General features: G+C 47.7%; 1 protein-coding gene across 6 annotated transcripts in view; it reads right to left on the reverse strand.

Annotated features, from left to right (window-relative positions):
- Positions 1–265, reverse strand: part of CHD6 (chromodomain helicase DNA binding protein 6) — a 210,132-nt gene extending 209,867 nt beyond the window's left edge. For 4 of the 6 annotated variants that reach the window (XM_054674526.2, XM_054674524.2, XM_016937925.4 and 1 more), the window contains exon 1: positions 35–265. The gene's annotated coding sequence lies outside the window, so the exon portion shown is untranslated. The remainder of the gene's footprint in view (positions 1–34) is intronic. The other 2 variants (XM_016937926.4, XM_016937931.4) reach the window with 2 other exon arrangements.
- Positions 266–6,074: the final 5,809 nt, after the last annotated feature.

A 6,074-nucleotide genomic window follows, 5' to 3' on the forward strand; every position in this document is an offset into this window, starting at 1 on the left:
GGGAGGAAAATAAAAAGTTAAGAGAAGAACTTACCTAAAATGGCTCCTGCAGCAGCCAAAATACAAACAGCTATTATTTGGTGAAGTTTAGCTCAGACACCCTGCAAGGACACCCTAACCCATCTCGGGCCCGCCTTCCCTGTCGCGCCATTGGGCTTCGCCGGTCCAAAACACAGACCCATTGGTCATCCCGGCTGCCGCTCAGACAGAAGCCCATTTCAAGCTTGCTTGCAGGGGCGAGTGATGGGCTCGCTCCATTGTGCTCGTATTTGCATGGATGTGATCGCGGCCTTGATTGGCCGGCGCTGAGACCGCCCCGCCCCCTGCCTCGTGCCCCCCGCCTTGGAGACGCCGCTGCGCGCGGCCCCGCCCCCCCGGGACTAGCGGCGGGGCCACGGGGGCGGGGCGGGGCCGGGGTCCCGCGGGCCGAGGGGGCGGGGCGGGGTCCTGCACGCTGCAGATCGCAGGCAGGGGGCGGGGACCTGGCGCGCGCGGGCGCCGGCGGGGGTTCAGCGCGCAGGTGGAGGTCTCTCAGGTAGCTGGCTAGTGATCTGGAAGACCCGGGGCTGGCGTCTCCGGGGGTGGGAGAGGATGTGGCTGGGGTCCCGCGACACAGGGGTTCCGCAGGGGCCGAGGCCACGCGGGCAGATGCAAGGAGAAGCGAGGGACCCGCAGGTCAGGAAAAGAAGATCCTGAGTGGCCAAGCGAACGGAGCAGCCTCCACCCGCGTCTTCTGCCGCTCAGCCCGGCTCCCTGGTACTCCTGGCTCCCGACGGGCTTCTTCCCAAGGCCCAGCGCACCCGGGAGTTTTCCAGCCCCGGGGACCCTGCAGCGCCTTGGATAGATCTCCGTGAAATCAGGTGTCGAGCTATGGTGCATTTATTTTCGGGCCTGTCGCCCCTACCATCCTTGTAGCATCCTCAAGGACAGGGCCCAGTGTTTGGCAGAGATTCAACTAATTGTTACACTCTCGAATTCATTCGTTAGCAGGTAATCTTTGAGTGCCCACTAAATTCCAGACATTGATATAAAACGGGATATTGCGGTCAAAAAGACAAAGCCCTTGCTTTCATGGAATAGGCGAAAGACTAAATACAAGGGGTAGGTAGTGATAAATGCTGTAAAGAAAATAGATGGAAGAAGGAGGGAAATTAGACCAGGGTTTAGGAATTAGGAAATTCCTAAATTATGAAAGGAGGGATGGAGAGTTTGCCCTGCCTGGCTGAATACTCTGTATGGCATCTCATTACTGCCCCCTTCCACCCTAACCTTGGCAGTCACCAGCCCTCCTCGCGCCCTGCTTGCCCATCGTGTTTCCTAAGCACCCACTAAAAAACTGATTGGATTCTGACTGTAGAGGCTCATTCTACCTCAAAGCAGAAATGATCTGAGTCTGATGATTCTAAGAGCAGTTTGTGGGATACATTTAGGATAAGCACATTTTGACTGTGTCAGGGGCCATGATAATGATTTAGCAGAGGCTTACTAAATCCAGAGAGAGAATATTTTTAGCTTCTTTGAAATCCCAGTTTTCTGATGGCTTTCAGCCTGTGGCCCTAACTCTCTTCTGAGTAACACTCTTCACTTCTTGGCAGACACAAGAGATTTCTCCAGCTTGAAAACAGAGGCAGCAGCCCCCTGCTGCCTATCTCTCTCATCTGTGTGCATTTCTGTCATTTGACTCAAGGCTGGCCAAAATGTCTTATGGTCTTTCTTTCTTGTCTTTCTTCCTCCCTTAAACAGATATTTATTAGGCACCAACTATGTTCCAGGTATAGTTCTAGACATAAGGGATGCAGCATTAAACAAGACAAATAATATCTTTGCCCTCAAGGAGCTTACAATCCAGTTGAGGGTGAGATAAAGAGTTACGCATAGATCCTGAGGATCTCCAATTTTGCCAAGCTGCTGGTGAGTGAGTATACTGAGGGCTACCCGCCTGCTGCTGCCTCTTGGGGACAGCATGCTTGACCTTCTGAACCAGCTGCTTCAGGAGCTGAAGCTGAGGCGGGACCAGGCAGCTGGTAGCCACAACCTCTCCAGCTCAAACACCAGAATCACAGGTTCCAAAGCTCTCAACAGTGCCCATGGGAGTCTTGGCTCTCATGTCTTGAAAGAGTTTGGGAGCAGAGTTGTTGTTTTTTTTTGTTTTGTTTTTGAGACGGAGTCTCGCTCTGTCGCCCAGGCTGGAGTGCAGTGGTGCGATCTCGGCTCACTGCAAGCTCTGCCTCCTCGGTTCACGCCACTCTCCCGCCTCAGCCTCCCAAGTAGCTGGGACTACAGGCGCCCGCCACCATGCCCGGCTAATTTTGTTTTATTTTTAGTAGAGACGGGGTTTCACCATGTTAGCCAGGATGGTCTCGATCTCCTGACCTCGTGATCCGCCCGCCTCGGCCTCCCAAAGTGCTGGGATTACAGACGTGAGCCACCACGCCTGGCCAGGGAGCAGAGTTTTATCAGACAGTTTTGGTGGGTCCTATGTGGGAGTCACATGGCCCTCCCTTTGCATAATAAAGTCTCTTGCCTACAAAAATTGAAATAACATAAATGAGGTGGGACTCTAGACAGAGAGAGCAGTATGTATATACCAATGCAAGAGGCAGCCTGGGGAGGTGTGAGAGCAAGAGGAAGATGGAAGGTGGACTTGTCAGTAATTGCTGTTCTTAAACATTGAGAAAAGTCAGTAGCACATAAGAAGTTAGATATACACAGAGACACAATATTAAGTCACCAAAAAAGAAATCAATAGAAGTATATGACTGATTCACAGATGAGTGGGACAGGTACAAGCAAAGGAATGGTCTGGGGACTACATTTAGGAGAAGTGGCAGGCTTGACCTTATCCAGTGAGAATCAGGTCTGCAGAACTGAGAGGAGTTAGTGGAGTCTGACCCAAGGTACTTCACCAGGAACCAGTGGGGAGGAACTGAAGGGGAAAGGGAAACAGAGACAGCTAAGTTGCTTTTAGCTATACCCATTCATGGCAGTGTCTTCGCCTGCGTCTCCAGAAACAGAGCCTGATTCTATAGGGCAGGAGTAAAGCAAAAGGAGTAAAGTGGAGGCGAAGGAAGAGCCAATACCAGGATGGTTATTAATCTGGCCTCCACTAAGTATGGCTGATTGCTTCTGCTCAAGGGATTATCCTCTGAGAAATATAAAATGAGTCTCAGAATAGCCTATGGGAGGGGGAAGGGAAGGAAATCTATCCATCAGCTTATCTCATTGGATAAAGACTCATACCAGTTGTTCATGCATAGGTGCCAAGTGGGCTTCTGCAGTGTCCCAAAACTCAGTGTCAACAGGGAACCTAGCAAGAGGCACGTGGCAGGGCCACAAGGCAAAGTGCTGTCAGGGTGCAGCTGTGTGAAGTCAGATGGTGCCCACGCAGAGCTTGATGCCACAGCAGCTGCTGGAATGAAAGATGATTGATGCTACAAGGGTGATGCCAGTGACGCAAAAATTTTTGTACCATATAGTGTGCCCCGTTTCCAAAGGGCCCCAGAAAAGCAATCCTTGAGAGCTCTGAAGGGAGCCACAGAAGGGCTTCCAGCAGTTCTGGAACTTTCTTATAGTAACTCCACAAAGGAAGAGTTGCATCCCACCCGAATCTGTTCTCTCTTGCTTTCATGCCTGTGTTCACTTGTCTGTTTCCTCTATTAGACCATGAGCTTCTTTATTGTTCTTGTTAATATATCTGTGACAGGAAAAACAACTCTTTTCACCAGCCCATTTCATTTTCCTCCTAGGCTCATAAAAAAATTACATTTCTCAGTAATCAGGTAGGCCCATGTGACTGAGCTCTGGGTAATGGAATCTGGACAGAAGTGGTAAATATATCCCATTTCTGGACATCCCCCAAAAACTCCTGTGAGATCTTTCAAACTTCTCCTTTCCTCATTCCTGGCCAGATGCAAAAATATTGAGTGGAGGACTCAGAGGCCCCAGAAAATGGCAGTGGTGGCTCACTGCATGGACTAGAACCTCTGTGCTCACTTGCACTGGATTGTGTTGTAAGCAAGAGATAAAATGTCACAGTGTCAAGTCACTGAAATGTGAAGGTTGTCTGTTACCTGTCTGATACAGTACTTGTCTAACTTCATGTGATTCCGTGTCACTCCAGGGCAGGGACTGTGTTTGTAACTCAAGCACAATTGCAATGCGTGGCACATAGTAGGCATTTCTTGAAATATGGACAAGAGTGAATGAGCTGATACTTGAGCCTGGTCTTAAAGATCAGAGGTAGAATGCCAAGCAAGGTGGCAAGTGGAAAGTATTCCATGAAGGAGGTGTAGCATGTGTAGAGGTAGAGAAACTAGGGAAAATAGAGTCAGTTCTCAGCCCAGCAGAAGGGTCATGGATATGGTTAGGGTGAGGCTAGAGAGAAGGCAAGGGTCAGATCACAAAAAGTCTTGTATGTTACATGAAGGAGTTTGAAATTTATCCTACAGGAATCATTCAAGGATTTAAAACAAGAATGTGATGTCATCAAGTTTATCTTTAACAAATATCTCTCTAGCTACCTGGAAGAGGATGGATTAGAAAGGGAGGGGCAGAAATACAAAAAATTTTTAAAGCAACATTTCATTCTTCCCAAGTTATTTGTCCCATAAGATGTTCCACTAAAAAGAGGTTTTGGGGACAAGTTAGTTTGGGAAGTTGAGTATACTGTAGCCCCTCCTGGAGGTTCTTGGAGATTTCTGTTCACATATTAAAAACCCTGAGAGGTCCTACATTAATGAAATCTGTTAAAGTCTAATGTAATAGTTCTCAAAATTATTTGACCACAGAACCCTTTTTTCATTGAACACCTATTAAAACTGGTATCACGGCCGGGCGCGGTGGCTCACGCCTGTAATCCCAGCACTTTGGGAGGCCGAGGCGGGTGGATCACGAGGTCAGGAGATCGAGACCATCCTGGCTAACACGGTGAAACCCCGTCTCCACTAAAAATACAAAAAATTAGCCGGGCATGGTGGCAGGTGCCTGTAGTCCCAGCTACTCGGGAGGTTGAGGCAGGAGAATGGCGTGAACCTGGGAAAGGGAGCTCGCAGCGAGCCGAGATTGAGCCACTGCACTCCAGTCTGGGCGACAGAGTGAGACTCCATCTCAAAAAAAAACAAAGCAAAACAAAACAAAAAACAAAAACGAACAAACAACAAAAAAACTGGTATCACTTAGGACTCAATTTGGCTGCATAAATATGAGAAAACGATATAATAAGATTAAAGTTTATTTCTGTCTTAAATAAAAGAAATTTGGGAAGCAGGCCATCCAGGGGTGGCATGGCAGCTCTCCGGTACCTTCAGGAGTCCAGGCTTCAATGTTTTTGCTCCATTATCCTTAGCTTTCATTCCCAAGGTCACTTCATGGTCCAAGATGGCTGCTGGAGCACCAGTCCACATGTCCTTGGAAGGAAAAAGGAAAGGCAAAGTGGAAAAAGTGGAGTTGAGTCCCTTAAACAACCTTCCTGGAAATACTACACACTTTTACTTATGTCTCATTGTCCAGAACTTGGTCACATGACCATGCCAAGCTGCAAAGGAGGCTAGGAAATCTGGTCTTTTATTTTGCTTTTCTATGTGCCAAGTTAAAAATTGGGTCTGTCACTAAAGAGTTGAGAGACTCAACTAGCAGTTTCTGGCATAATGCCCCACAGAAATAATGTTCCACAGAACCTAAATTGGGATAAAATGACTAAGTAAGGAGATTGATTTTTTAAACATTTTTAGCAGCTTTATTGTGGTATAATTCACATACCATACAATTTGCTTACTGCAAGTATACAGTTTGACGATGTTTAGTAAATTTATACAGTTGTGCAACCATCACCACAATCCAGTTTTAGAATATTTCTGTCACCCTCAGAAGTTCCTTGTTCCCTCTTGCTGTCAATCTCCACTCCCACCCCCAGGCCTGGGAAACCATTGATCTGCTTTCTTCTTTGGAGTTCTGCCTTTTTGAGAAATTTCGTATAAACAGAATAGTACAATATGTAGTCTTCTGTGTCTGGCTTATTTCACTTAATGTAATAATTGTGTGGTTCATTGTGTTGTAGAGTGTTTTGTCAGTTTGTA

Source organism: Pan troglodytes, chromosome 21 (genome assembly GCF_028858775.2).
Source record: "Pan troglodytes isolate AG18354 chromosome 21, NHGRI_mPanTro3-v2.0_pri, whole genome shotgun sequence".
Taxonomy (NCBI): domain Eukaryota; kingdom Metazoa; phylum Chordata; class Mammalia; order Primates; family Hominidae; genus Pan; species Pan troglodytes.